This window comes from Cherax quadricarinatus, unplaced genomic scaffold, assembly GCF_038502225.1.
Source record: "Cherax quadricarinatus isolate ZL_2023a unplaced genomic scaffold, ASM3850222v1 Contig790, whole genome shotgun sequence".
In the NCBI taxonomy this organism is placed as follows: Eukaryota; Metazoa; Arthropoda; class Malacostraca; order Decapoda; family Parastacidae; genus Cherax; species Cherax quadricarinatus.
The window spans coordinates 50001-62500 of NW_027195816.1; the positions used below are offsets into that span (position 1 = coordinate 50001).

At 42.4% G+C, this 12500-nt stretch overlaps 1 protein-coding gene across 1 annotated transcript in view; it reads right to left on the reverse strand.

Annotated features, from left to right (window-relative positions):
• LOC128691657 (uncharacterized) overlaps positions 1-12500 on the reverse strand; it is a 94718-nt gene that overhangs the window by 37836 nt on the left and 44382 nt on the right. Inside the window, exon 2 of the mRNA XM_053780502.2 lies at positions 5735-5801. The gene's annotated coding sequence lies outside the window, so the exon portion shown is untranslated. The remainder of the gene's footprint in view (positions 1-5734; positions 5802-12500) is intronic.

Below are 12500 nucleotides of genomic sequence, written 5' to 3' on the forward strand. Positions count from 1 at the left end.
CCCCATCCCGTGTAAACCCCATCCTGTGTAAACTCCATTCTGTGTAAACCCCATTCTGTGTAAACCCCATTCTGTGTAAACCCCATCCTGTGTAAACCCCATCCTGTGTAAACCCCATCCTGTGTAAACACCATCATGTGTAAACCCCATCCTGTGTAAACCCCATCCTGTGTAAACCCCATCCTGAGTAAACCCCATCCTGTGTAAACCCCATCCTGTGTAAACTCCATCCTGTGTAAACCCCATCCTGTGTAAACCCCATCCTGTGTAAACCCCATCCTGTGTAAACCCCATTCTGTGTAAACCCCATCCTGTGTAAACACCATCATGTGTAAACCCCATCCTGTGTAAACCCCATCCTGTGTAAACTCCATTCTGTGTAAACCCCATCCTGTGTAAACCCCATCCTGTGTAAACCCCATCCTGTGTAAACACCATCCTGTGTAAACCCCATCCTGTGTAAACCCCATCCTGTGTAAACCCTATCCTGTGTAAACACCATCCTGTGTAAACACCATCCTGTGTAAACACCATCCTGTGTAAACACCATCCTGTGTAAACACCATCCTGTGTAAACCCCATCCTGTGTAAACACCATCCTGTGTAAACCCCATCCTGTGTAAACCCCATCCTGTGTAAACCCCATCCTGTGTAAACCCCATCCTGTGTAAACCCCATCCTGTGTAAACCCCATCCTGTGTAAACACCATCCTGTGTAAACACCATCCTGTGTAAACACCATCCTGTGTAAACACCATCCCGTGTAAACCCCATCCTGTGTAAACACCATCCTGTGTAAACCCTATCCTGTGTAAACACCATCCTGTGTAAACACCATCCTGTGTAAACACCATCCTGTGTAAACACCATCCTGTGTAAACCCCATCCTGTGTAAACACCATCCTGTGTAAACACCATCCCGTGTAAACACCATCCCGTGTAAACACCATCCCGTGTAAACACCATCCCGTGTAAACACCATCCTGTGTAAACCCCATCCTGTGTAAACCCCATCCTGTGTAAACACCATCCTGTGTAAACACCATCCTGAGTAATGGAATGTGACGGGGAAACAGAGCGAGCATTTGTTCCCACTTTGTACCTGTCATATAGAATAGAGCAGCAGCACACTACTGATATATCCAATTTTGCTAATGAAGAGAAAGTATATAGGAGAGGATTATAACAATAGCTTCAGCCCAACCTGCTCCTTCCCTCTAGTGAATCATGTAGTAACTGCTGCCAGAAGACAGCGGAAGACCAGATATTGAGATGTAAATCCAAGAAAACAAAAGATCATCAAAGTGGACACTCCAGTTCTTCCTCTTCTCCCCCCTCCTCTCCCTAGCCTCTCGCACTCCCTATCCATTCGTATATTCTTATGCTGTTTTGGTTTTCCTCCCTACCTGGAGGGTCTACCTGGAGGGTATTCTGGGGATCGACGCCCCCCGCGGCCCGGTCCATGACCAGGCCCCCCGATGGATCCTTCTGTAGAGTCGGATTAAAAGGGAATCTCCGGTGACTACAGATCCAATCATCATTTCAAATCTTTATTGTTTTTTTCTATATTCATGTTATCTTCATGTTTATTGTCTTCATAAAAATAATTAACATGATAATAAACATGCTTATCTTCATATTTTTATATTCATGTTTATTATATTCATGTTTTTATTATATACACGTAGAAGTCGCAGTTCCAGGAGATTTGAATGCAGTCAGATGTGATCCAAGGAAAGGGAGCATAGCTCTAATTTCTACGACCAAGAGCCCTTCATCAACACGGAGGCATCCACCTTATCCCCCCTTCAAGAAGGGTGGCTTCCAGTCAGGGTTAGGAATAATTAATATATCTTCACTGAATGATGGTAGCGTGTCTTCATCTAGCTGGGATTTAAGGAGTTGAGTAATAACTCTTGATTCCACTTAACAATTTCCTTTACTTAGTTCTGGCTTCCTTGTCCTGATCACACCTCTCAAAGATCCATAATGTTTACCTCGACTATTTCTTCGTCTAGTTCGCTTCGCTTATCTAACACTCAAAAGTTTGTATCATCTCTGTGGCTTGACTGCGTCTTTAGCTGATGCAAGCAGCTGAGCAGAGCAGCAGAGCGGCAGAGCAGCAGAGCAAGCAGAGCAAGCAGAGAAGCACAGCAGCAAGCAGTAAAAGCAAAAGCAGTAAGAATCCATATGACGAAAAGAAAGCTACTAATCGTAGGAGATTTCAACCACACAGAAAAAGACTGAAGACTTTGGACACACATTGGGCGACCTGAAACTTGGATGGCTAACATGGAGGTGGTGACGGGAAACTCTCTCTCAACAAGTCAGGGACTCAAGTGGTATAAAATACCGACATGATGTAAAAAAAATAGTATAATGCAATCCTTTATACTGCATGTGAATTTTTCATGTCTGGGACTCAACGAGCAGGGATTGAACCAGCAAGACTGGATATAGTATTTACCACAAGCATATCTGACATAGGTGAAGAATACGATAGGCCTCTGGTTTTAGCGACCTTACAGTAATGAATTTCAGGTACCTTGCAAAAGTAAACATTAAATGAAAAATAAAAGGTGGGGGATGGAAAAAAAAACAGATTTCAGAAGAGGAAACTTAAGGATAAGGAAATTCCTGAGTGAGGAGGGAAACTGGAAGAAAAGTCAGCGAAAGTGATGAAGTACCAGGTAGGAAAGTGAGAGAGAGGAAAACTTCAAATATAGAAGATAAAACAAAAAGAAAAGAGTCTATGGCTCAACCAAAGATGCAGAGAGGAAAAAGTGCAATAGTATAGAAAAGCTATTAAAAACAGAGAAATGACCATAAAAAGCATAAACGAGTGAGAAGGGATTCCGAACGATAATTTGAGAATGACAGCAAAAGCCAAGCCTGAAACGAAACTGCTTCACAGTCACATCAGATGACAGTAAAGACCAATTAATAAGGGAGGAAGGAAAGAAGAGAGTTCACGGGAAATCTATGATCATATGCATCCATCCATTTCCCTAGTTCTCGAACACGACACTCCCTACACCGTTTCTCCTCTGCACTTCCTTACATCACAGTATCCCCTATCTGTCCATCAGGACGCCCCTCTAGATCACCCATTTCTCCACCTAGCCGTCCCCTCCCTCCTTCCCGTCACGTCAATTTCCCGCCTTACTGCCACGATGATAACAACCTCAGGCGCTCTTTCCATTAGTCCGTCGCCATGACAGTAAAAGGACCTCCTCCTCCCCGAATGAATGTAAATAGGGTGAGGCACACTGCTCCCGGAGCGACCTAACGCCTGTCACAGTCTGCCATCCATCCATCATCAGAGATGCTATCCCAGAAAGACGTCACAAGGTCGCCAAGCTTGGAAATCAACGACTTGTGACCGGGCGCCATTACCGTCCCTGGCGCGCGTTCGATTTCCTGGCAGCAGAATATAAACAATTAAAAAAACTAACTTCTCTTGTGTTCGAATATATACATACATTTCCAAAAGCGTCGGCGTTTTGTATCGAATATTATTCTGAATGAATAACAATTAGCTATTGGCTTGAATATAAATTACCCGTCATAATGTATGCATAACATCAATGAAACGGCGCCAGCGAAACGGACGCAGCTGGGAGACTTGGCGGGAATAATTACGCGGCAATATTCAAATGAAGGAGAGGCCACTTAACGCGGGAAAACGAGAGCGGCTGATGCTATATTTATGAAAATTAAGAAATGTACATTACAAGAATTTAGAAATTAACATTTGATATTTTTCACGAGGATTACTGAACAATGATTCATCGAAGGACATTACTGATTGTACATTATTTATAATACACTTGTTCCCTGAATAATAATAATAATAATAATAATAATAATAATAATAATAATAATAATAATAATAATAAATGCTTTTACTACTACTACTAATAATAATAATATTTTTAAATATTCTGAAAATACAATAAAAGCATCAAATATATACACATTCCACACATTCCTAAATATGCAAATGCGTTACTAAATAATAATAGTCACTTCATAAATACTAACATTTAACATCCATGTCTTCACAAAAACAGTAAATTATAATTAAAATTTATCGAATATAAGAGACTTGTGTACACTTGACGGTGTAATAACACACACACACACACACACACACACATACACACACACACACACACACACACACACAGATGAGCTATGAATCGACCCCTGCAATCACAATTAGGTGAGTACAATGTACACATGACAGAAACACAAGTAGAAAGCGAGTGTACACATGACGGAAAAACATGTGCACACACACACCATGAGGTGCTAAAGAGACTGACGTTAATTGAAGGTACAACCTCGTTGGTCAACTGGAAACTATGAACCTGGAAAAAATGTAGGATGCCCATTGCAGAAAAATAGGGAGGTAATTAGACCATTTGAAGAGTTCATCTAGAGAGGTCCTTTAGAGGTCATTTAGAGAGGTCATTTAGAGAGGTCCTTTAGAGGCCCTTTAGAGAGATAATTAGGTCATTTGAAGAGTTCATCTAGAGAGGTCCTATAGAGGTTCTTTAGAGAGGTCATTAGGTCATTTGGAGAAGTCATTTGTAGAACTCATTAGGACATTAGGAGAGATAAATAGAAGTCATTAGAAGAGCCAGAAATGAGCATAAGAGAGTTAGGAAGAAAGGCATCACAACACAGTAGCTGTTGATGGAAGACAAGGTGGCATCTTGCTCGCAAAATTCCAAGATGAGCTTACACAAGAAAACTGACAAGCTGAGACGGGAAATGCAAAGCCGAGCAAAGTGTGAGAACCTCAAGGGATGATTCATGTTCTTAGACGCTTACCAGATCTGGACATGACAAAGACCTGGAGACCAAACAGATCAACGGCTACTTAAAAACAGACTGGGAAAGGACAGACATGATCTCTGTTATATAACTCGAAGAGTAAAAAAAAAAAAAAAGGTTCAGATAAATGGATTTTCACAAAAGGAACCAAATAAACACGCAGTGAGAGGGACCAAATAAGCATGGAAAGCCAAATAAATACACAAAGAGCCAAGAAACCAAATATACACAGAATAAGGACGAAGAAAATACACAGTTCTTAGAGGCCAAACAAATAAATAAAAACAAAATCTGTAGAAACTAAACAAATATACACAAGTCCTTACAAGCAAATACACACAGGCCCTAAAGGCGAGGTGGGGGGGGGGGGGGGGGGGGGGAATACACACAGGCCCTAAAGGCGAGGGGGAATACACACAGGCCCTAAAGGGGGGGAAGACACACAGGAGTGTGGGCAATACACTCAGGCGTTAGGGGTGGGACAATACACAAGCCCTAGGGGGTGGGACAATGCACATAGACCCTAAGGGGTGGGACAATACACTGGCCATAGGGGGTGGCACAATACACAAGCCCTACGGGGTGGGACAGTACACACTGGCCCTAGGGGGTGGGACAATACACACATGCCCTAGGGGTGGAACAATACACATAGGCCCTACGGGAATGGAACAATACACACTGACCCTAGCAAGAAACGATACAGACTGGCCCTACGTATGGAGAAATACATGCATGCGCTAGGGAAGGAACAATAAACACAATCCCAAGGGATGGGGGAAATATATGCTGGTCCTAGAGACCAAACAAATGCACACAGGTTCTAGGGGCCCAAGTAAATATACAAAACCTAGGGGCCAAAAATACATGCACATACAACCCCAGTACACACCTGTCTGGAGAGCAGAAGGGCAGAGGTGACGGGTGGAGTCCCTCAGTGATCACTGCTTGGACCTCTGCTGTATATATAAAGAACAAGAATCACAATACTGTAGCAAACACAATACACAAGAAAACCACAAAAATCTTATAAACATTAATGACCTACCAGAGGAAACTGAACCTTATTTGTTGCTGTTTGTTGATACAATACGAGGTAAGTCATTGAAACAAACACAGCAGAGGCTCCGTGGTGATTTACACTCCAATGCGGTAAATAAAGTGGCTAATTGAATTCAGTCCTGAAAAGTAAAAAGTTATAACAAAAGCAGCAATGAGAAGACCAGGCAAGGAGTACAGCTCGGGAGATAAGTCTGAAGAGACTTTGAAAGCTTACAATAGCATCTGTAGATGTGAAAAAAATTAGAGACGCAATAATAACGTATACAGAAGGGTCTCACCTTACAGCATTTCACTAATACAGCAGTTTTCAGTTACACCCATTCTTCATTCCGATTTCCCACGATAAATATTTTCACCACTTACTATAAGCTAAGGACGAAAGTATTTTAAAGTAAGTAATGTACGTACTGTATTTACATTTTTTTAGGCCTAGCTCTGAAAAGTGAAAGTGAAAAAAAGGGTTATGTTTCACTTTACAGCGGTGGCCTGGAACCTAACCTACCGTATAAGCGGAGCTCTGTTGTAAAATGCGCAGAGAATTTGATAAAATGGATAGTAAGGAGATATGTGAGGTGGAAGAAGGAAACAAAGACGAAAATCAACTACAATAATGTCAGAAATGATTTTTGTCTCGTAGTGGGAAGTGGAATATACCTGAAGAGGTGGCGGAGGAAAACACTGTACACAGTTTCAAGAGTGGGTATGATCTTCCCTTGAAGGACAGGAATCAGTAAAGAGGCAGTAGTACAGAGACAGTATTAAAGAGGCAGTAGTACAGAGGCAGTAGTACAGAAGCAGTAGTAAAGACACAGTAGTAAAGACACAGTAGTAAAGACACAGTAGTAAAGACACAGTAGTAAAGACACAGTAGTAAAGACACAGTAGTAAAGACACAGTAGTAAAGACACAGTAGTAAAGACACAGTAGTAAAGAGGCAGTAGTAAAGAGGCAGTAGTACAGAGAGAGTAGTAAAGAGGCAGTAGTAAAGAGGCAGTAGCACAGAGACAGTAGTAAAGAGGCAGTAGTAAAGAGGCAGTAGTACAGAGACAGTAGTAAAGAGGCAGTAGTAAAGAGGCAGTAGTAAAGAGGCAGTAGTACAGAGACAGTAGTAAAGAGGCAGTAGTACAGAGACAGTAGTAAAGAGGCAGTAGTAAAGAGGCAGTAGCACAGAGACAGTAGTAAAGAGGCAGTAGCACAGAGACAGTAGTAAAGAGGCAGTAGTAAAGAGGCAGTAGTACAGAGACAGTAGTAAAGAGGCAGTAGTACAGAGACAGTAGTAAAGAGGCAGTAGTAAAGAGGCAGTAGCACAGCGACAGTAGTAAAGAGGCAGTAGTAAAGAGGCAGTAGTACAGAGGCAGTAGTACAGGAGCAGTAGTAAAGAGGCAGTAGTACAGAGACAGTAGTAAAGAGGCAGTAGTACAGAGACAGTAGTAAAGAGGCAGTAGTAAAGAGGCAGTAGTAAAGAGGCAGTAGTAAAGAGGCAGTAGTACAAAGACAGTAGTAAAGAGGCAGTAGTAAAGAGGCAGTAGTAAAGAGGCAGTAGTAAAGAGGCAGTAGTAAAGAGGCAGTAGTACAGAGACAGTAGTAAAGAGGCAGTAGTACAGAGGCAGTAGTAAAGAGGCAGTAGTAAAGAGGCAGTAGTAAAGAGGCAGTAGTAAAGAGGCAGTAGTAAAGAGGCAGTAGTAAAGAGGCAGTAGTACAGAGGCAGTAGTAAAGAGGCAGTAGTAAAGAGGCAGTAGTAAAGAGGCAGTAGCACAGAGACAGTAGTAAAGAGGCAGTAGTACAGAGGCAGTAGTAAAGAGGCAGTAGTAAAGAGGCAGTAGTAAAGAGGCAGTAGCACAGAGACAGTAGTAAAGAGGCAGTAGTAGTAGTAAAGAGGCAGTAGTAAAGAGGCAGTAGTAAAGAGCCAGTAGTAAAGAGGCAGAAGCAGTAGTAAAGAGGCAGTAGTAAAGAGGCAGTAGTACAGAGGCAGTAGTAAAGAGGCAGTAGTACAGAGACAGTAGTAAAGAGGCAGTAGTAAAGAGGCAGTAGTACAGAGGCAGTAGTAAAGAGGCAGTAGTAAAGAGGCAGTAGTAAAGAGGCAGTAGTACAGAGGCAGTAGTAAAGAGGCAGTAGTAAAGAGGCAGTAGTACAGAGACAGTAGAAAAGAGGCAGTGGTACAGATGCAGTAGCAAAGAGGCAGTAGTAAAGAGGCAGTAGTAAAGAGGCAGTAGTAAAGAGGCAGTAGCAAAGAGGCAGTAGTAAAGAGACAGTAGTACAGAGGCAGTAGTAAAGAGGCAGTAGTAAAGAGGCAGTAGTAAAGAGGCAGTAGTACAGAGGCAGTAGTAAAGAGGCAGTAGTACAGAGGCAGTAGCAAAGAGGCAGTAGTAAAGAGGCAGTAGTAAAGAGGCAGTAGTAAAGAGGCAGTAGCAAAGAGGCAGTAGTAAAGAGACAGTAGTACAGAGGCAGTAGTAAAGAGACAGTAGTACAGAGAAAGTAGGAAAGAGGCAGTAGTAAAGAGGCAGTAGTACAGAGGCAGTAGTAAAGAGGCAGTAGTACAGAGGCAGTAGTAAAGAGGCAGTAGTACAGAGGCAGTAGTAAAGAGGCAGTAGTAAAGAGGCAGTAGTACAGTAGTAAAGAGGCAGTAGTAAGAGGCAGTAGTAAAGAGGCAGTAGTAAAGAGGCAGTAGTAAAGAGGCAGTAGTAGGCAGTAGAGGCAGTAGTAAAGAGGCAGTAGTAAAGAGGCAGTAGTAAAGAGCAGTAGCAGTAGTACAGTAGTAAAGAGGCAGTAGTAAAGAGGCAGTAGTAAAGAGGCAGTAGTACAGAGGCAGTAGTAAAGAGGCAGTAGTAAAGAGGCAGTAGTAGTAAAGAGGCAGTAGTAGTAAAGAGGCAGTAGTAAAGAGGCAGTAGTACAGAGGCAGTAGTAAAGAGGCAGTAGTAAAGACAGTAGTAAGAGGCAGTAGTAAAGAGACAGTAGTAGTAGAGGCAGTAGTAAAGAGGCAGTAGTAAAGAGGCAGTAGTAAAGAGGCAGTAGTAAAGAGGCAGTAGTAAAGAGGCAGTAGTAGAGGCAGTAGTAAAGAGGCAGTAGTACAAAGACAGTAGTAAAAGAGGCAGTAGTAAAGAGGCAGTAAGTAAAGAGGCAGTAGTAAAGAGGCAAAGAGGCAGTAGTAGTAAAGAGGCAAGTAAAGAGGCAGTAGTAAAGAGGCAGTAGTAAAGAGGCAGTAGTAAAGAGGCAGTAGTAAAGAGGCAGTAGTAAAGAGGCAGTAGTAAAGAGGCAGTAGTAGAGGCAGTAGAGGCAGTAGTAGAGAGGCAGTAGTAAAGAGGCAGTAGTAAAGAGGCAGTAGTAAAGAGACAGCAGTAAAGGGGCAGTAGTAAAGAGGCAGTAAAGAGGCAGTAGTAAAGAGGCAGTAAAGAGGCAGTAGTAAAGAGGCAGTAGTAAAGAGGCAGTAGTAAAGAGGCAGTAGTAAAGACAGTAGAGGGGCAGTAGTAAAGAGGCAGTAGTAAAGAGGCAGTAGTACAGAGGCAGTAGTAAAGAGGCAGTAGTAAAGAGGCAGTAGTAAAGAGGCAGTAGTACAGAGGCAGTAGTAAAGAGGCAGTAGTACAGAGGCAGTAGTAAAGAGGCAGTAGTACAAAGACAGTAGTAAAGAGGCAGTAGTAAAGAGGCAGTAGTAAAGAGGCAGTAGTACAGAGGCAGTAGTAAAGAGGCAGTAGTAAAGAGGCAGTAGTAAAGAGGCAGTAGTAAAGAGGCAGTAGTAAAGAGGCAGTAGTAAAGAGGCAGTAGTAAAGAGGCAGTAGTAAAGAGGCAGTAAAGAGGCAGTAGTAAAGAGGCAGTAAAGAGGCAGTAGTAAAGAGGCAGTAGTAAAGAGGCAGTAGTAAAGAGGCAGTAGTAAAGAGGCAGTAGTAAAGAGGCAGTAGTAAAGAGGCAGTAGTAAAGAGGCAGTAGTAAAGAGGCAGTAGTAAAGAGGCAGTAGTAAAGAGGCAGTAGTAAAGAGGCAGTAGTAAAGAGGCAGTAGTAAAGAGACAGTAGTAAAGAGGCAGTAGTAAAGAGGCAGTAGTAAAGAGGCAGTAGTAAAGAGGCAGTAGTAAAGAGGCAGTAGTAAAGAGGCAGTAGTAAAGAGGCAGTAGTAAAGAGGCAGTAGTAAAGAGGCAGTAGTAAAGAGGCAGTAGTAAAGAGGCAGTAGTAAAGAGGCAGTAGTAAAGAGGCAGTAGTAAAGAGGCAGTAGTAAAGAGGCAGTAGTAAAGAGGCAGTAGTAAAGAGGCAGTAGTAAAGAGGCAGTAGTAAAGAGGCAGTAGTAAAGAGGCAGTAGTAAAGAGGCAGTAGTAAAGAGGCAGTAGTACAGAGGCAGTAGTAAAGAGAATGTAGCAAAGAGGCAGTAGTAAAGAGACAGTAATAGAGAGGCAGTAGTAAAGAGGCAGTAGTAAAGAGACAGTAGTAAAGAGGCAGTAGTAAAGAGGCAGTAGTAAAGAGACAGCAGTAAAGAGACAGCAGTAGAGAGACAGTAGTAAAGAGGCAGTAGTAAAGAGACAGTAGTAAAGAGACAGTAGTAAAGAGACAGCAGTAGAGAGGCAGTAGTAAAGAGACAGTAGTAAAGAGGCAGTAGTAAAGAGGCAGTAGTAAAGAGGCAGTAGTAAAGAGGCAGTAGTAAAGAGGCAGTAGTAAAGAGGCAGTAGTAAAGAGGCAGTAGTAAAGAGGCAGTAGTAAAGAGACAGTAGTAGAGAGGCAGTATTAAAGAGACAGTAGTAAAGAGGCAGTAGTAAAGAGGCAGTAGTAAAGAGGCAGTAGTAAAGAGACAGTAAGACAGAGGCAGTATTAAAGAGACAGTAGTAGAGAGGCAGTAGTAAAGAGGCAGTAGTAAAGAGGCAGTAGTAAAGAGACAGTAAGACAGAGGCAGTAGTAAAGAGGCAGTAGTAAAGAGGCAGTAGTAAAGAGGCAGTAGTAAAGAGGCAGTAGTAAAGAGGCAGTAGTAAAGAGGCAGTAGTAAAGAGGCAGTAGTAAAGAGGCAGTAGTAAAGAGACAGTAGTAAAGAGGCAGTAGTAAAGAGGCAGTAGTAAAGAGACAGTAGTAAAGAGGCAGTAGTAAAGAGGCAGTAGTAAAGAGTACAAGAGACAGTAGTAAAGAGGCAGTAGTAAAGAGGCAGTAGTAAAGAGGCAGTAGTAAGAGACAGTAGGCAGTAGTAAAGAGGCAGTAGTAAAGAGAGGCAGTAGTAGAAGAGGCAGTAGTAAAGAGGCAGTAGTAAAGAGGCAGTAGTAAAGAGGCAGTAGTACAAGAGTAAAGCAGTAGTAAAGAGGCAGTAGTAAAGAGGCAGTAGTAAAGAAAGAGACAGCAGTAAAGAGGCAGTAGTAAAGAGGCAGTAGTAAAGAGGCAGTAGTAAAGAGGCAGTAGTAAAGAGGCAGTAGTAAAGAGACAGCAGTAGAGAGGCAGTAGTAAAGAGGCAGTAGTAAAGAGGCAGTATTAAAGAGACAGCAGTAGAGAGGCAGTAGTAAAGAGGCAGTAGTAAAGAGGCAGTAGTAAAGAGACAGCAGTAGAGAGGCAGTAGTAAAGAGGCAGTAGTAAAGAGACAGCAGTAGAGAGGCAGTAGTAAAGAGACAGCAGTAGAGAGGCAGTAGTAAAGAGGCAGTAGTAAAGAGGCAGTAGTAAAGAGGCAGTATTAAAGAGGCAGTATTAAAGAGGCAGTATTAAAGTAGTAAAGAAACAGTAGTAGAGGCAGAGAGGCAGTATTAAAGAGACAGTAGTAAAGAGGCAGTAGTAAAGAGACAGTAGTAAAGAGGCAGTAGTAAAGAGACAGTAGTAGAGAGGCAGTAGTAAAGAGGCAGTAGTAAAGAGGCAGTAGTAAAGAGGCAGTAGTAAAGAGGCAGTAGTAAAGAGGCAGTATTAAAGAGGCAGTATTAAAGAGGCAGTAGTAAAGAGGCAGTAGTAAAGAGACAGTAGTACAGAGACAGTAGTAAAGAGGCAGTATTAAAGAGGCAGTATTAAAGAGGCAGTAGTAAAGAGGCAGTAGTAAAGAGGCAGTAGTAAAGAGGCAGTAGTAAAGAGGCAGTAGTAAAGAGGCAGTAGTAGAGAGGCAGTAGTAAAGAGGCAGTAGTAAAGAGGCAGTAGTAAAGAGGCAGTAGTAAAGAGGCAGTAGTAAAGAGGCAGTAGTAAAGAGGCAGTAGTAAAGAGGCAGTAGTAAAGAGGCAGTAAAGAGGCAGTAGTAAAGAGGCAGTAGTAAAGAGGCAACAGTAAAGAGGCAGTAGTAAAAAGGCAGTAAAGAGGCAGTAGTAAAGAGACAGTAGTAAAGAGGCAGTAAAGGGGCAGTAGTAAAGAGGCAGTAGTAAAGAGGCATTAAAGAGGCAGTAAAGAGGCAGTAAAGAGGCAGTAGTAAAGAGGCAGTAGTAAAGAGGCAGTAGTAAAGAGGCAGTAGTAAAGAGGCAGTAGTAAAGAGGCAGTAGTAAAGAGGCAGTAGTAAAGAGGCAGTATTAAAGAGACAGTAGTAGAGAGGCAGTAGTAAAGAGGCAGTAGTAAAGAGACAGCAGTAGAGAGGCAGTAGTAAAGAGGCAGTAGTAAAGAGACAGTAGTAAAGAGGCAGTAGTAAAGAGGCAGTAGTAAAGAGGCAGTAGTAAAGAGGCAGTAGTAAAGAG